The sequence below is a fragment of the Scyliorhinus canicula genome, chromosome 11 (assembly GCF_902713615.1).
Source record: "Scyliorhinus canicula chromosome 11, sScyCan1.1, whole genome shotgun sequence".
Lineage (NCBI taxonomy): Eukaryota > Metazoa > Chordata > Chondrichthyes > Carcharhiniformes > Scyliorhinidae > Scyliorhinus > Scyliorhinus canicula.
In genome coordinates, this window is record NC_052156.1 from 105248645 (window position 1) to 105265723 (window position 17079).

The window sequence follows — 17079 nt, forward strand, 5'->3', positions numbered from 1 at the left end:
TCCCACAAACTCTACAACTCCCCTCAAACTCCTCACTCACCACACCCCTCAAAATCCACTACTGCTCACTCCCCTCAAACTCCTCACTCCCCTCAAACACCTCACTGCCCACAAACTCCACACTCTCCTCAAACTCCACAACTCCCCACCCTCCTCAAACTCCTCACTGCCCTCAAACTCCTCACTGCCCTCAAACTCCACACTCCCCTCAAACACTTCACTCCCCTCAAACTCCACAACTCCCCACCCTCCTCAAACTCCACTCACCATACCACTCAAAATCAACAACTCCCAATCTCCTCAAACTCCTCACTCCCCTCAAACTCCTCACTCTCCTCAAACTCCACTCTACTCAAACTCCACTCACAATACCCCTCAAAATCCACAACTCCCAATCTCATCAAACCCCTCACTTCCCTCAAACACCTCACTCCCCTCAAACTCCTCACTCCCCTCAAACTCCTCACTAACCACTCCCCTCAAACTCCACAACTCCCCACTCTCCTCAAACACCTCACTCACCTCAAACTCCTCACTCCCCTCAAACTCCTCACTCCCCTAAATCCTCACTCCCCTCAAACTCCCCAAACTCATAATTCCCCTCAAACTCCTCACTCCCCTCAAACTCCTCACTCCCCTCCCCAGCTCCTCAGACACCTCACTCCCCTCAAATCCCCCAATATTCTCACTCCCCTCAAACGCCCCAAACTCGTCACTCCCTTCAAACTCTTAACTCCGCTCAAACTCCACAAACTCATCACTCTGCTCAAACTCCTCACTCCCCTCAAAATTCTCACTCCCCTCAAACTCCCCAAACTCATCACTCCCCTCAAACACCTCACTCCCTCAAAATCCTCACTCCCACAAAATCTTCACTCCCTTCAAACTCCTCAATCCCCTTAAAATCCTCACTCCCCTCAAACTCCTCACTCCCCTCAAATTCCTCACTCCCCTCAAACTCCCCAAACTCCTCACTCCCCTCAAAATCCTCACTCCCCTCAAACTTCCCAAACTCCTCACTCCCCTCAAACTCCCCAAACTCCTCACTCCCCTCAAAATCCTCACTCCCCTCAAACTCCCCAAACAATCCACTCCCCTCAACCTCCTCACTCCCCACAAACTCCTCACTCCCCTCAAACTCCTCACTTCCCTTAAAATCTTCACTCCCCTCAAACTCCTCCCTCTCTTCAAAGTCCTCACTCCCCTCAAAATCCTCACTCCCCTCAAACTCCTCAACCTCATCACGGTCCTCAAAATCCTCACTCCCCTTCCCCATCTCCTCCTCAACATCCTCACTCCCCCAACCCCCCTAATCTGTATCCCCTCCTCAGCATTCGTATTCCCTTAAGCCCCTCCCAACTCTTGAAAACCCTCAATCCCCCAACCCCTCTCCCTCACCCCTTTCCCAATTCTTAGGTGGATTGGCCATGCTAAATTTCCCCTAGTGTCCAAAAAGTTAGGTGGGGTTTCTGCATTATGGAGGTAGTGTGGAGGCTCTTTCAAACGGTTGGTGCAGACTCGATGTGCGTCCTTCGTCGTAGTGATTCTGTGATTCTTCTATGATTCTAAATTCCTCCACGTCCTTACTCTCCTGACCCTCTTCCCTCACCCAGCTCCTCAAAATCCTCAGTCCCATAACCCTCATTTCCCCCAAACTCCCTCCTTTATTGTCCACTCCCAAACTCCTCAATATGATCAAAGCCCTCGCCCCCAATCCCCTTCTTTCCTCACACATTCTCAAACTCCTCAAAATCCTCAAACTCCCCAAACCCCTCACTTCCCTATCTCCTCCTCCCCCTCCCCAACTCCTCAAAATCCCCAAAATATTCACTCCCTCAATATCCTTTCCTCCCTCTCCCCCTCCCCTCCTCCCTCTCTCCATCCCCAACTCCTCAATATTCTCAGTGCGCAATTCTCTGGAAAGATTTTTAAGTGTGGTAGTGAGTGGGAATTGTCATGAGCTTCCCGGTGCTCGGACCCGCTTGGCCAGCATCGCAATTCAATGTTAATTGGTCCACTTAATGAGACCTCAGGGCTTCTCATCGCAAATGAAGGCTCGCCTGCTTATTTGCTCGGACCGCGCTCGTCAGTCCTCCACCTAACATGGACGAGCAGCACTTAAGCCGCACTTGCTCAGCCAACCCCAGCCAGCTCGCAACAATGGCGCCGAGGAGACCAGTCCCAAGATTCGGGGACGCTAACCTGGGGAGGCTCCTAGATGCGGTGGAGCGCAGGAGGGATGTCCTGTTCCCCCGAGGGTCTTGGAGGGTGAGCCACAAGGCAGCGGTGTCGGCAGCTGCCAGCTCGAGGAGTATGACCAGGTTGACTGGCCAGCAGTGCAGGAAGAACGTGAACCACCTACACCAGGCGGCACGAGTGAGTAGATAGAAAGGCCCCCCCCCCCCCCCCTAAGGGAGCACCCCCCAAACTCCCCATGCGACCCACAGCCCTCCCCCACCAACCCCACCGTCACACCCCCTCTCCCACCACTGAACCACGCATGTGGCTAACGATGTCTTCTATGTGTCTCCTCAGGAAAAGCTCTTCCAGACCGGAGGAGGGGTGCCAGACGTAAGATTCCTCACCTCCTTTGAGGAACGGGCCATGGAGGTGACGGATGTGGCCGAAGATAGATCAGTCAGTCACGCGGAGGCTGGCGGACGTCGCAGAGTTGAGGAACCGCCCAGCTCCACCCGGAAGACCTGTCAAACGAGTTGTTATTGCCTTACTGGCTGACTGACCCATCCTTCCCACTGATCTCGTATCCATTCTCCCGCAGATCCACCAGCTGACGGCACTGGCCCATCCCCGGCAGCGCTCTCTCCTGACTCTGAGGAGAACACATTGGAGGAGAGATCTGAGGATGCTACTGTAGTCGAGGTATAGCTGTCATCCCACCCCCCACCAGCGGCGATACACACACCTTCGTGGGAAATGTTAGTGGACAGGCCTCTGGGGTACAATCTGGTGAGCACCACATCGCTGATGCTGTACATCAAGTGGATGCAGGAACCCCTAGGTAAGACAGCAGCCGGAGGTCTGCTGGATCCCAGGACCCAGCCTAATGCTGAGCCTGTGGAACAGAGTTACCCGGAGCAGATGGAGACGATAGGGACCAACCTGGGCAATCAAAGGGAGATGTCAGCGACACTCCAGCAGATCCATGGCCGCTTGGAGGAGTCCCAGAGGCAACGGGCACAGGAGATGTCGCCGGCAGTGCATGGCACCGAGGCCAACACCACTGGGGTGGCGACCGCAGTAGAGAGCCTGGTACATGACGTTGGCATCATGAGTGAAGGTGTCCAAGGTGTCATTCATTCGGTAACAGCCGTGGCTGAGAATCTTGCCAGAATGTCTGTCTCGCTGTACCAGACCAACCTTGATGAGGTTCTGCACGCCATGTCCCGCTCTCAGATGGGCATGGCTGAGGCACTGCGGAGCTTTTCCCAGTCACTGAGGAGCATCACTGAGGTCGACACAATGGTGCAGACATTGGCGAGCAGAGAGGGCTGGCAGAACCAGATGATGCAGGGGGAGCCGGGGCTCAAACCAGCTGCCCCTCCATCCCTAGGTGAACCCCAGGACACTATGAGCAAGAACCGGGAGGAGGGGGCGCTGGTTGCCAAGCTGGATCCATCCCATGGAATGGCAACGGTGGCCACCAGCTTCCCCGACTTGCACCCCTCTGATGAGGTCACATCTCGCAATCAGCACACGGGACAGGGTGGCACCGCTGTGCATGTGCCGCCGACAAGTGAGCCGGTGCCCTCTCGCCCCAGAGCCCACAGAGGACATCTGCCAGGGGCATCAAAGGCCACAGGATGAGGAAAGCTACTTCCACCCCTGATGTGCATCCTGGGGCAACACCAAGACGCAATGTAGAGCTAGGAGGGCCAAGCACGGCAAGGACCACTGAGAGAGGGGGTGGGAAGGGGGCGTGGGGGTGGGGGGGGACACCATTGGGAGTGGGGTTTGTGTAGCACATTAAACACCTTTTTGCAAAACCATTATCATGCCTCTGTCACTTCCTTCTGCAATGCGGGATGATCCCCAAGACCCTTTACCAATCTCCCCAGCACTGCCCCTCCTCCGCCATGGCGGGCCACCCCTTGCAGAAGGTCCCCCCACCAAGCACTGGGGTGGCAAGCCCAGCACCCCCGGGCTCTTTGTGAACAAAAATGGCTGCTCACCTCCCCTGCTCCCCTTCCATTAGGTTCTCATTTTTGAAAAGGAGTACTAATCGACGTCAGCATCAGCACTTGCTGGGGAGGCCGCTGAATGACGGGAGGCTGTTGGATGTGGGGTAGCTCTCGCTACTACAGTAGTATGGAAATAGGGCTTAAGTGGTGATAATTGTTTTTTTGCCATGCTACCGCGCAATACCGATTTCGCCCAGGGCAGCTGGCCGGTTGCATCGGAAACTGTTTGACGCGGATCTCGTTTTTGCCTTCTCCCGGTATTCACCGACCTCGTTACGCTTGAGCGACTGCGTAACCAGGCCTGAGAATCGCACCCTCAATCTCCCAAAAACCTCTCCCGTCCCCACTCCCCAAATACTCCCTTCACTCCCTCCACTAGCTCCTCAAAATCCTTATCCTCACCCCTCTGCCTCCTTCCTCACTCTCTCCCCAAACTCTCCCCAAAATCCTCACTCCCCCAAGCCCCTTCCTCACTCATCTACACCCGAATCTGAACTCCACAAAACCCTCAAACTCAAACTTCACTCCCACAACCCCCTCCTTCCGCCCTCACTCCACAAAACCCCTTCTCAGTCACTCCCTCCCCAATCTCACCTCAAACTCCTCTCACTCCTTCCCCATCCCTTCCCAACCGCTCAGACTCCTCAAACCTCTCTCAATGTTCACTACCCAACCCTTCTCCCTCCCTCACCCCCACCCCAACCTCCTTAAATTCCCCTTCCTCCTTCACTCCTCCCATACCTCTCCTCAAACCCCCCCATCTCCCTCCCCAACCATTCCTCAAACTCCCCCTCCTCCCTCACACCCTCCCCAACCTCTCCTCCAACTCCCCCTCCTCCCTCACTCCCTTCCAACATCTCCTCAAACTCCCCCTCCTCCCTCACCCCCTCCACTACCTCCTCAAAGTCCCTCTCACCCCCTCGTCACCTGTCCTCAAAGTCCCGCTCCCCTCTCCCCCCTCCCCACTTCTCCTCAAACTCCCTTATCTTCCTTTCCCCTTGCCAAACCTCTCCTCCAACCCCCCTTTCTCCCTCACCACCTCCCAAAACTCTCCTCAAACTCCCCCTCCTCCCTCACCCCTCCCCAACTTCTCTTCAAACTCTTCCTCCCCCTCCTCTCCTACCTGCTCCACAATCTCTCCCCAACTCCTCAAAATCCTAAAACTCCCCAAAATCCTCACTCCCCAACAACCTCCTCCCTAACAACCTGCTCTCTCTACTCCTCACTCCCCCATCCACACTACTTACATTCTGGAAACTGTACCAAACCCCGACATTCAAATCACGTTGGTCATGGGACTCGCCAATTGGAGCTAAATCCCACTGCATTAAGGAGCACAAAGCTCATTGAGGCCGTTCCTGGTCAATATTTCAATCCTATTTACCTCACTGTACCCATCAATCCGTTTCTCTCCTCAGGAGACTATTTCATAATCTTCTGTTTCCATTTTCCACCTCATGGACCTTTCCTGTGCTTTATTCCAGAACATATGTAATATCTGAGTGAAAAAAGACTCCCTTTAACCTCATCTTCGTAAAGTCATGAAAGGTCTGGACAAAATAGATCAACTATTCACACTCCTGAAAGAATAAAGAATGACAGATTTAGTGAGTGGTTAAAGTCTGGAATGCACTGCCTGAGAGTGTGAAGGAGGCAAGTTCAAAAAAAGAATTCACAAGGTAATGATCCGAAGAGGAAGAATGTTTTGGGGAAAAATTGGAGGAATGGCTCCAGGTGAGTTGCTCATTCAGAGAACCAGTGCAGATATGATGGGCTGAATGGCCTAGAATGCCGTAACTGCATTCTGGGAACCCACACCACTCTCCCCCAGTCTCTCTCCCGTTCCACCCCAGCTCTTCCTTCTGCAGCTCCTTCCCTCCCTCCACCTTCCCCAACCCCTCTGTACACCCGCATCCTAAACTCCTCCCCAACTCTTCCCTCCCACCTCTCCAATATTTCCCTCCCACTCCAAACTCTTCCCCCCAAACCTCCTTCTCCTAATCCCACTCTTCACCTCCACCCCTCCCTCCTCCCGACCTGACCCTTTCCCTCCTCTCCCCAATCTGACCCTTCTCTCCTCCCTTCCCCACCCTCTCCCACATCCTCACTAAATCTTCCCTTCCTAGCCCTTGCCTCCCCCGACCTCAACCTGCCTCCCCAAATCTTCCCTCCTTCCTCTCTTCCACCAAACCCTCCCTCATCTCCGCAACTTTTCCCTCCCTATCCCCTCCATCCTACCCCTCCCCAACTCTACCTCTCCCCAACTCTACCTCTCCCCTCCCCAACCCTATCCCTCACTAACCCTCCCCTTCTTCCTGCCCCACTCCTCTCCATCCCTCCCAAATCCTTCCCTACCCTCCCACTCCCTCCCCAGCCCCCCCCTCCCATAACTCATTCTCTCCCCTCCTTCCCAACCCCTCAACTCTCCAATCCTTCCCATCCCCGCTCCTTTGCAAACTATTTCCAAAAAGTCCCATTTTATCATTGTATCCCCAAAGCAACTCATATGTCCAGAAAAGCCCAAATCATTTTTTGATGTACACATTTTCCCTGTGGCATCTCCTGTACCTCCACAGCTACATCCCTCTGGGGCTGCATCACTGTGTTGAATTCCTAGAGAAAAGTGAAGAGAGTGGCACATTGCTCATTGGACACTGGAAAGCTATTACTGTATTACTAAGTCTGCGACTTAAATGTCATGCATTCTGGTCACATGCTACATACTGCAGTGGAGTGGTATGGCATGTTTCAATGCAGCTCATTTTGAAGGATGCAAGGATGCACACACTCAACCAGCACCTCAAGATGCTGCAACATCTAATCCCTTGGTGAACTAAATGACAATGATGACCACAAAGGACTTCTTCATAGGAAGTGGGGAGAACCAACCTGGAGGTATTTCGGCATGTTTTCACTCAATTCTATTGAAGGGCAACTTATCCTGCAATTAGCACAAGTGTATGCATTGAATTACAGTAATTGTAACCTGTGCAATGCAAGCTTGCAGCATACCCATACTTGTAGAGTTACTCTACATTTTTCTATTCATTCTTCGGATGTGGGTGTTGCTGGCAAGGCTGGTATTTATTGCCCATCCCTAGTTACTATGGAAAAGTTGGCAGTGAGCAGTGCTTTCTAAACCTCTACAATCTAAGTGATGAAGCTACTCTCCCAGAACTGTTAGGTGGGGAGTCCCAAGACTGACACAACAACGAAGAATGAACTGCAATATATGTCCTCGTCGGGAGAGCATGTGACTTGGAGGGAAACATGGAGGTGCTGGGATTACCCTGTGTCTATTGCCCTTGTCCATCCAGGTGGTGGTCGTCCAGGATCTAATAGGTGCTACTAAAGGAACCTTAGTGAGTTGCTGCATCCTGCACACTACAGTCATGGTGCACTGATAGTGAAGAATGTGGATGTTTAAGCCAATGAACAGGGTGCCTGTACAGTACAATGCGCAGTCCAATGTCAATGATGTGAATATTATATCGTACTCCATCTATTTCCACTGCTTAACGTGTCAGCAACAAGTGGCTAAAAGTATAAAATCAACAGTGGAAAAGCAAGGGAAGAGGATAAGAGAATTATTTTAATGCAAAGTTGTTGAGACGTGGAAGTCTGAAGTCTGAACCAGAAACAGAGGTGGTTGCACTGAAAGGGACAAGATAAATTGTTTAAAAGGGAACAAGGAAATGGGCATCTGTGAGTACATTCAGAGTGCAGGCTTAGCCAGGATGGGCTGAAGGACATCCTGGTAACAAGTGAACACTGCAATACAAAGCACATGTTTTTTTTAAAAATCTGCAAGTGTTTTACGGCATTTTTATTGCAGTGCAGTCAATCATTAGCATGCAGTGGAAAAAAAATGCATTCAGTTATTAGTGGGATGACGTGGCACTTGAACAAGTTTTCTAAAATCAATGGCAACCATTGTACAGATGCACTCATATAATTGGGCAACAGGGGCAGAGTGGTTAAATTACTGGGCTAGTAATCTACAGGCCTGCAATAATGATGCAGGGGCATCCCACATTGGCTTGCAGGCAATTTCAGTTCAAGTTAATTAAATAAATCTGAAATGAAAACACTAGCTAGCACTGGTTATGGCGGCACGGTAGCACAGAGGTTAGGACCGTTGCTTCACAGTGCAGGGACCCGAGTTTGATTCCCAGCTTTGGTTATTGTCTGTGTGGAGTCTGCACGTTCTCCTCATGGGTTTCCTCCGGGTGCTCCGGATTCCTCCCACAAATCCCAAAAGACGTACTTGTTAGGTGAATTGGACATTCTGAACTCTCCTTCAGTTTACCCAAACAAGCGCCGGAGTGTGGCGACTAGGGGGATTTTCACAGTAACTTAATTGCAGTGTTAATGTAAGCCTTCTTGTGACACTATTAAAGATTATTATATGAAGCTACCGGTTTGGGTGTGTTTAGCAGATCTCCCCTGCATCATTCTAAACCCACAGCACTGTGGTTGAGCCAGTTGAGCTCACTGCTACTTTTCTGAGGGCCACGAAGAATCCAACACAAGTTGTAGAATAGAAAGAAATAACATTTATTTACAATAACATATATATATAATATATATATATACACAACAGCAGCAGTAGCTCCTTTGCCGCTCACTCCTCTCTCGCTGGTTCCATATTTGCCAGCTTTATTTATGCAGGGACTCTGCTAATGATTTCTCTGTCCCCCTCATTGGGGAAGCTCATACTCCCAAAGGATTGTGGGATTGTCATTAGTCCCCAGCCAATGGTAAGCAGGCAGGTTATAACAGCTACCTTCTCAAGGGCCATTAGGAGTGGGCAAAATGCTGGCCTTACCAGTGATACCCGCATCCTGTGAATGAATTAAAAGAAAATTAGGATTCCAATGCAGAAGCCACAATAAACATCAAGTGCACATTCAGATTACATCACCGTGCAAATCTTCCCAAAATCTGTAACAAATATTTGGAATTTTACGTGTGGTATTTCTGGTTTATTTGACTACCTGTAGAGGTGAGCTGTGCACGATATTTCCCTTCATTTTAACCAACACACAATATCTAGCCATGTCCTGAAATCAATCAAAATGGAAGGATTAAGGCAATGCAATGATGGTGGCTGCCGCTAGTGAGGAGAAACTACTACTTTAAGTCTGAAAAACAAAACTGCAAAAGTTCCACGGCAGAAGCTATCTGAGAGGGTTAGCAGATATCCTCTTTTTAGAGGAAGCGCTCTCAGTTATGTATACAATCAACCAACAATGCAATCACACCTTTCAAAACTTTGGGATGTGTCAAAATGTCCAAAAAAAACTTCTAAAGTTTTTTGAAAAGCTTTTCGAAAAATATTTTATTGAAGGTATTTTCAAATATATATAGAACAGAAACAAGCAAACAACAATAGCAACAGCAAACTATACACAAATACCACTGTTCCCCATACCTCCCCTCCACCTCTTCCTTTTACACCCAGTTCCCCCTCAAAACCCAAACAAAATACAAAGAAACCCCCAACTCGTCACTGATGTGTTAATGGGCCTTAAAGAAGTCAATGAGCAACCTCCTCCACCCCTCTTATGGCAAACTTGTTTTTTTGTAGGTGGAGGAGTTCTGCCAAGTCGCTAACCCATGGCCGCCATGTTCGGCGGCTCCAGGTTCCGTCAGCACAACAAGATTCTCCTCTGGGCTATCAGAGAGGCAAAGGCTACCACGTCAGCCTCCCTCTCCCCACCTGCACTTCTGGATCCTCCGACACCCCAAATATCACCACCCACAGGCGTGGCGGCGCCACCTTCACCCCCAAAATCTTCGCCATTACGTTTGCAAACTCTTTCCAGAACCCCTCCAATTTTGGACATGCGCAAAACATAGGGACATGGAACGCCGAGCTCCCTGCACACTACCCACACTTATCTTCCACCCCTGGAAAAAAACGGCTCATCCTAGGCCCCGTCATATGAGCCCTATGCACAACCTTAAACTGTATGAGACTCAATCTTGCACACAGAAAGGACGGGTTTATCCTCTGCAGAGCCTCACTCCACACCCCAGCTTGCATCGGTCCTCTCAACTCCTCCCACTCCCGGAGTATCCTCCCTCTTCATCAGCTCCCCTTATATATCTGACACCTTGCCCTCGTCGATCTCATCCTCGGACAGCAGCTTGTCCTGTAGTGCTGGAGGTTGCAGCTGCGGGAATGAACCCAACTCCTTCCTCAAGAATTCCCTCGCCTGCAGGTACATGAACCCATTCCCCTTCGGCAGCAAATACACCTCCACAAGCTCCTCCAATTCCGCAAAATTGCCCCTCTTCAAACAGGTCTCGGAAATACTCTATCCCCAACCGCCCCCACCCCAAAAACCTCGCATCTAGCCCTGCCAGAACAAACCTGTGGTTAACACAAATCGGTGCCCATAGGGACATGCCTTCCATCCTACAGTGCTGCCATCATTGATTCCACACCCTCAATGCTGATACCATCACCAGGCCTGTGGCGTACCTGGCTGGCGAGAACGGAAGGGATACCAACAATAACGCCGTCAGACTGATCCCTTTACATAAAGCAGGGGTGGGCAAACTACGGCCCGCGGGCCGCATGCGGCCCGCCAAAGGTATTTCTGCGGCCCACCAAGTCATTAAAAAAAAAAAAAAATTTTTTTTTAAAAATAATTTTTTTTTTTTTTTTTTTAAATTTTTTTTTAAAGGTTAATGGGTGGGGGGCTGTTGGGTTACTTACTGGTATAGGGTGGATACGTTGACTTGAGTAGGGTGATCATTGCTTGGCACAACGTCGAGGGCCGAAGGGCCTGTTCTGTGCTGTACTGTTCTATGTTCTATATGAGGCGCCCACAATCATAACCGGGTGAAGTAATTATTTTACTTAATATACTATGCGGCCCTTTGTGAATTGTGAATTTCTGAATGCGGCCCTTGCACGGAAAAGTTTGCCCACCCCTGACATAAAGCGTCCTCCATCTGTCCCTACGCCGACCTCTCCTCCACTGCCCATTTCCAAACCATAGCTATGTTCGCAGCACAGTAATAATTCTGAGATTCGGCAGCGCCAACCCACCCCCTCCCCCAACAACCCACCCCCTCGCCCGCCTATCCCTTTCCAGAAACACCCTCTTGGTCTGGAGAACCTTACCCACCCACATGATCCCCAGTATCATCTTATTCATCCTACGTGGGTTTCGCCCCCACAACCCAAAAATGTGCAGAGTAGGTGGATTGGCCACGCTAAATTGCCCCTTAATTAGAAAAAATAATTGGCTAATCTAAATTTATAAAAAAAAAAAAAAAAAAATCTTATTCATCCTACTAAAAAGAGACTTGGGCACGAAAATCGGGAGATTCTGAAACATGAATAAAAACTTGGTCAACACTGTCATCTTTACTATTCAGCCAACGACAAAGGCAACACATCCCACTTCCTAAAGTCCTCCTTCATTCCCTCCTCCAGCTTTACCAGATTCAATTTATGCAGCTGGCCCAGCTCTGCCACATGTATCTCAGGTAACGAAAGCCCACCCCTACCAACCGAAACAGTTTGATTCCCGGCTGGGTCACTGTCTGTGCGGAGTCTACAGGTTCTCCCCGTGCCTGCGTGGGTTTCCTCCTGGTGCTCTGGTTTCCTCCCACAAGTCCTGAAAGACTTGCTGTTAGGTAATTTGGACATTCTGAATTCTCCCTCAGTGTAGCTGAACAAGCGCCGGAATGTAGCGACTAGGGGCTTTTCACAGTAACTTCATTGCAATGTTAATGTAAGCCTACTTATGACAATAAAGATTATTATTGTAACTCCCCCCCCCCCCCCCCCTGTCCCTGGGCATTGACTGAGAATATCTCACTTTACCCCATATTTAGCTTGTACTCCAAAAAAAGACAACTCTCCCAAGATCCCCATAATCCTGTCAAAACTTTAAACTGGGTTTGCAACGAAAAACAAGAGGTCATCAGCTGATAAAGAGACTCGGTGCTCCACCTCTCGTCCCCTCCCCTCAATGCCACCCCGAGAAGCCTAAGTGTCATCGGCAACGGTTCAATCACTAGGGCAAAGAACAAAGAGGATAGGAGGCACTCCTGCCTTGATCCCCTGATGCAACCCAAAATACTCTGAATTGACACTATTGATCCGCACACTCACCTTCGGAGCCCTATACAACAATCTCACCCAGTTGACAATCACCCACTCAAACCCGAACTGTCCCAGCATCTCAAATAAGTACGGCCACTCCATACGGTCAAACGGCTTCTCCACGTCCATCGACACAGCCACCTCCTCCTCCTGGCCCGTTGAGGGCATCATTACCGTATTCAATAACCTCTGAACGTTGGCCGATACATGTCGCCCCTTCGCGAAGATCTTCTGGTCGTCTTGTATCACCCCCTGTGCACAATTCTCTATCTGCACCACCAGCTCCTTCGCCAATTGCTTTGCATCCACATTTAACAATGACATTGGGCGGTATGACCCACACTGCTCCAGGTCATTATCTTGAGCGAGATAGACGCCTGACACAGCATGCGGGAAGCTCCCCCCCCCCCCCCCCCCACTCATTGTACACTTCCCTCGCACTCTCCCCGCCATCTTCAACAGAGAGAAAAAAAACTACTCCCTCACCTCCCAACCCTCTGCAACAAACCTATCTTATACTTCACTCCCATTAACTAGCCTATCAGCTAGCTTGGTGGCCCCCACTCAAGGCAAATGCCTTCCCTCAAACGCTTTGACCCTGTTGAACCCAGCCCGATGCTCTGCCAGCTCTGCATCCAGATCCTGGCAATCCCCAATCATATTCCCTTCCCAGGTGCACTTCCTCGTCTCCTTCACCTGTTGCTCATTCTGGTGAGTGTGCTTTACACTCAATTGGCTCTGTTTTATTCCTAAGCTTTAGAGTTGCCAGGTATCTTTATGATACCGCCACGAGGTTCAAGTTCAGATCAATGACTCAATACACCAGTTAGTAAGTTCAAACAAGACACGTTTATTATTACACAATTATTTACTACTCATGCACATAATACTAAGGCTAAACTGTTCCTACAACTACTAGGCCAATACTTATCTGGAATAAGGGAACTGACGGATCAGGGAACAATGGCCTCTTGCTTTGTCCTGGATCCGCAGGCTTCCAGTTGGTGTGGACTAAAGGGGTCAGGGGTGTCTATTCTCGTAGCGGGCGTTGTATGACACTTGTCGGTGTAGCAATTGGCCAGGCCTCTCCTCATGTTCAAGTTCCTGGAGCGCTGCTGCAAAGGTGTTCTGCTGGGAGGGCCGGCTAAGAAATCGAATTCGTCTTGGGACCTTACTTTTATAGGTCCCAGGGGCTTCGCGCCCATCTGGGCGGACCCTGTACCTGCTTGCAATCGATTGGACCTCATACCAATCGATTGGTTTGAATTCCCCAACACTGGGGCTGTTTCTCGATCGCTGGGTGGTTCTTGGGGCTGTTTGTAACTTATTGTCCGGGACTCCTGCTGGCGCCGAAGAGTCTAGCTTGGCCTTTGTTATTCTTAATTGTGTCCATTGTGCCCGGGAATCGCTCAATTAATATACGCAGCTTGCTAGTTTCTATGCTGTCTGGTTTCTTCACAGAAGAATCCACAGAGAGGTTCTGCAGCCTGCTTGCTTCTCTGACATTGTCCAATTTTCCCTGCATGCAACTCAATGTTCCATTTTATGTCGGGAAGCGGCCAACTTCGGTGGCTACACACCCACCGCAGAATCTTCTCCTTGTCCAGATATCTGCAGTCATATCACCATCGCCCTCCACCTTTTGGAGCGATGGACTGTGTGCACTCTGCTCTCTGCTCCACTCTCTCGAATCGTGTCTGCCACCTTGGCCAGGACCTCTGAGGCTTTCTTCCTTTGCTGCCGGAACTTGGCCGTCACAAACTCCACCAACTGTTCCATGGAGCACTGAGCGGACAACAACACCACAGAGCTCTCCGCCATCTTTCCTCCTGACGCACTTCGCTAAAGCTCCTGGTCTGACCGTTGCCCCTTTACTGTTGCATGCCTTGTTTGATAGGGTTAAGACAAGCCCACCAACAGGTTAATCCTTAGCTCTATTTGTTCCTGTACTTTGTACCAGCACACACCTCTGTAAACAAGTAACAAAGACGAACCAATTCCACCTCAAGCAGGAGCCACCAAATGTGCGACTATTCTCCACACGGTTGCTACCGGAAGTCAACAATTTTAAACTTGCGAGACACATGGCAGGCAATTCTCCACCTTGCGACGTTGCAAACGTGAACCGTAATCGGGTGGCGAATCTGGCTTCCAGCCAAAATCCACGCTCATCGCCGATTCGGGTGCCTATCTCTCACTGGTGCAACGAGATATGCGGCCTGCGCCGGCACTGTCGTGCAAAGCCAACATTTGCATGCAATTAAATTTGATTAGTGGGTTGGACGTAGTATACTCTCTCCTTCCACGATGCTCCGTTTCTCTCAGGCGGAAGTGTCATGAGCGTGAACTATACAAGTATTTACAAACGTGGACTGGGCACCAAGGCTGTGGAGGGGAAGCGGGAGGCTAAAGAAACACTGAAAACATGTTGAAAACTGTCAGGCATGATGGGGGGTGGCTTCCCGGGCCAGGGGCAGCAGCGAGTAGTGACTTGGTGCCAAGTTGGTGAATTTGAGGTGTTCCCCTCGGGATTGGGGTGGCCTGGCTCAGACAGCCATTCTGCAGTCTGTCTTTTAAACGCATCGCTTTGGGATAGCATACAGACTCCTGACTGCTCACACTGCAGAGTGCTGCCTGTGTCCTTTAAATGTTCAAAAGGCCTCTGGTCACCTGGGAGCCCACCCAGGGCAGAGGCCTCAACAGTTACCCCCAGCCCTCAGGGTTACCAGCTGTCTCTTCCTGCTGAGATTGGCAGTGCTGACTGTCTCTGCCAAGACCTTCCAGGCAGTGTTCAGGAGGGCAGGCTTGTGTGCGGCCCATGCTGGGGAAGAGGGTGTCTCTCTGCTTCTCTCTGGCTTGGAGCTGTGGGTCCACCTCGGACTCCCGACCGAGGTTGGCACCGGACGCCAAATTGAGCGCCATTCTCCGGGACCTCACTGGCGGCGACAACATGCTGCAGGCCCTGCATCATCGTCTGCATGCAAAAGTCTGCATCTGCATGCATTAACATATCATTGCTGGATATGGCCCAGTATTCTCCGGTCCTCCAGGATGCTTCAACGCCCCCCCCCCCCCCCCCCCCCCCCCCCCCCACCCCCCAGGTGAAAGTGATGCATGTGCGGTTCACTACAGGTATTTAAAAACAGGGACCGGGCACCGTGGAGAGAGAGAAGGTAAGAAAAGTTTCCAAGTTTGCAATAGTGTGCTGACAATTGTGATGTTGGCTGGGGGCGCCTGCCCAGGCAGGCAGAGGTGGCTGGGGGGGGGGGGGGGGGGGGGGGTGTTAGGATCGACTCATGGATGAGCTGTAGATTCAGTGCATCTCCCTGGGATCAGGGTGGACGGGCAAGGACCGCCATTTCCGCAGTCTGCAAGGCAGCCATTGTGCACAGCCCTTGGCTGCCCGCTCTGTTGACTGCCCACTGTGTCCTGTAAACGTTCAGAGCATCACCGGTCGTTTGGGTGCCCCCCCCCCCCCCCCCCCAGGCCACCTCCGTGAGAACTCTCTGATCCCAGCTGACCCATCAATGGGGCGGCGTGGTCAAACACAACCAATCGCCACCAGGTGTTGGCACTTCTCAGTGCACTCGTCAGAAGTGCAACCCCAATGCAGGGGATGTGCAGAGCACACGCTGAACAGAGGATGCATGCACTATGACCTCTGGCACCCTTCCTGGCACATTGCCCCTCTCAGGGCACAGGCCTCACCAGTCACACTATCAGCTAGCCCACTTTACAGGACCACCGGCTGTCTCCAAGCCTTGCCTGCCCACTGCACCCCTGCTCCCATCCATCCTGCCCCCAGACTGGTTACCAGAGCCCGTATGCCACACCAGGGACCCACAGCAAACTACAGTTACGATCCCAACAGATGCCCACCCACCCAGCACCATCCACGGGCCCTGCCTGCACGCATGCCGCCAAGCATCGGGGCGGTTGGTGGCACACCCCCACCCCACAACCCAGTGCCACCCTGCTGGCGAGGTATCACAAGGTCCACACAAGGAGGGTACCCACGGTAGACCCCACTGGAGGGGGCTGACAAGGGGCCACAGAGCGCATTGCTGACGGTCACCGGTACCCCTGCCGATAGGGACGGGTGGTGCGATTAGAAGCCCCCCCAGTGCCAGTCACCAGTGGGGCCAGGGATGCAGTATGGAAGGTAAGGTCGAGAGGAAGAAGGTGGGATTGGGCGGGGGAGGATCCTTGCGGAAGCTGGAGCTGCAGTGCAACCCAGGGCCACCACAGAGCCTGTTGGACCTGGATGGGAATGGAAGTACTCACCATCTTAACGTGTCTGCGCCTATCTCCTTGCAGAGAATTAACTTCGGAGTACAGCCAGGAATGGTTGCCTTGTGCATGGCTGCAGCAGCCCTTGCAGTTGCACTGAGGCTGCAGGCACGGGGCACCTCGGGTAGAATCCTGCACAATAGGTGCCTATTCCAGGAGAGCAGGGGCCATCAAACAGGCCAAAGAAGAGGTGTGAAGGAAGCTTTGCATCAGGCCACGTGTCAGCACCTGTCCTTCGAGGACTGCTGAACCAAGCGTGTCGCCGAAGACTTCGGCTAACTAGAGAGACCATGCGATACCTGTGCCAGATATTGGCATAACTCACCTCCAGGTTCGCCAACTAGGAGGCCTGGTCACCTGGAGCCCACCCTCCCTTTCCCACCTCGCCCCCCCCCCCCCCAACACCGCATAGCATCGCACCCCCTCCCCATCTCCCCTTCCTGCACTCCATCCCTTCCACCC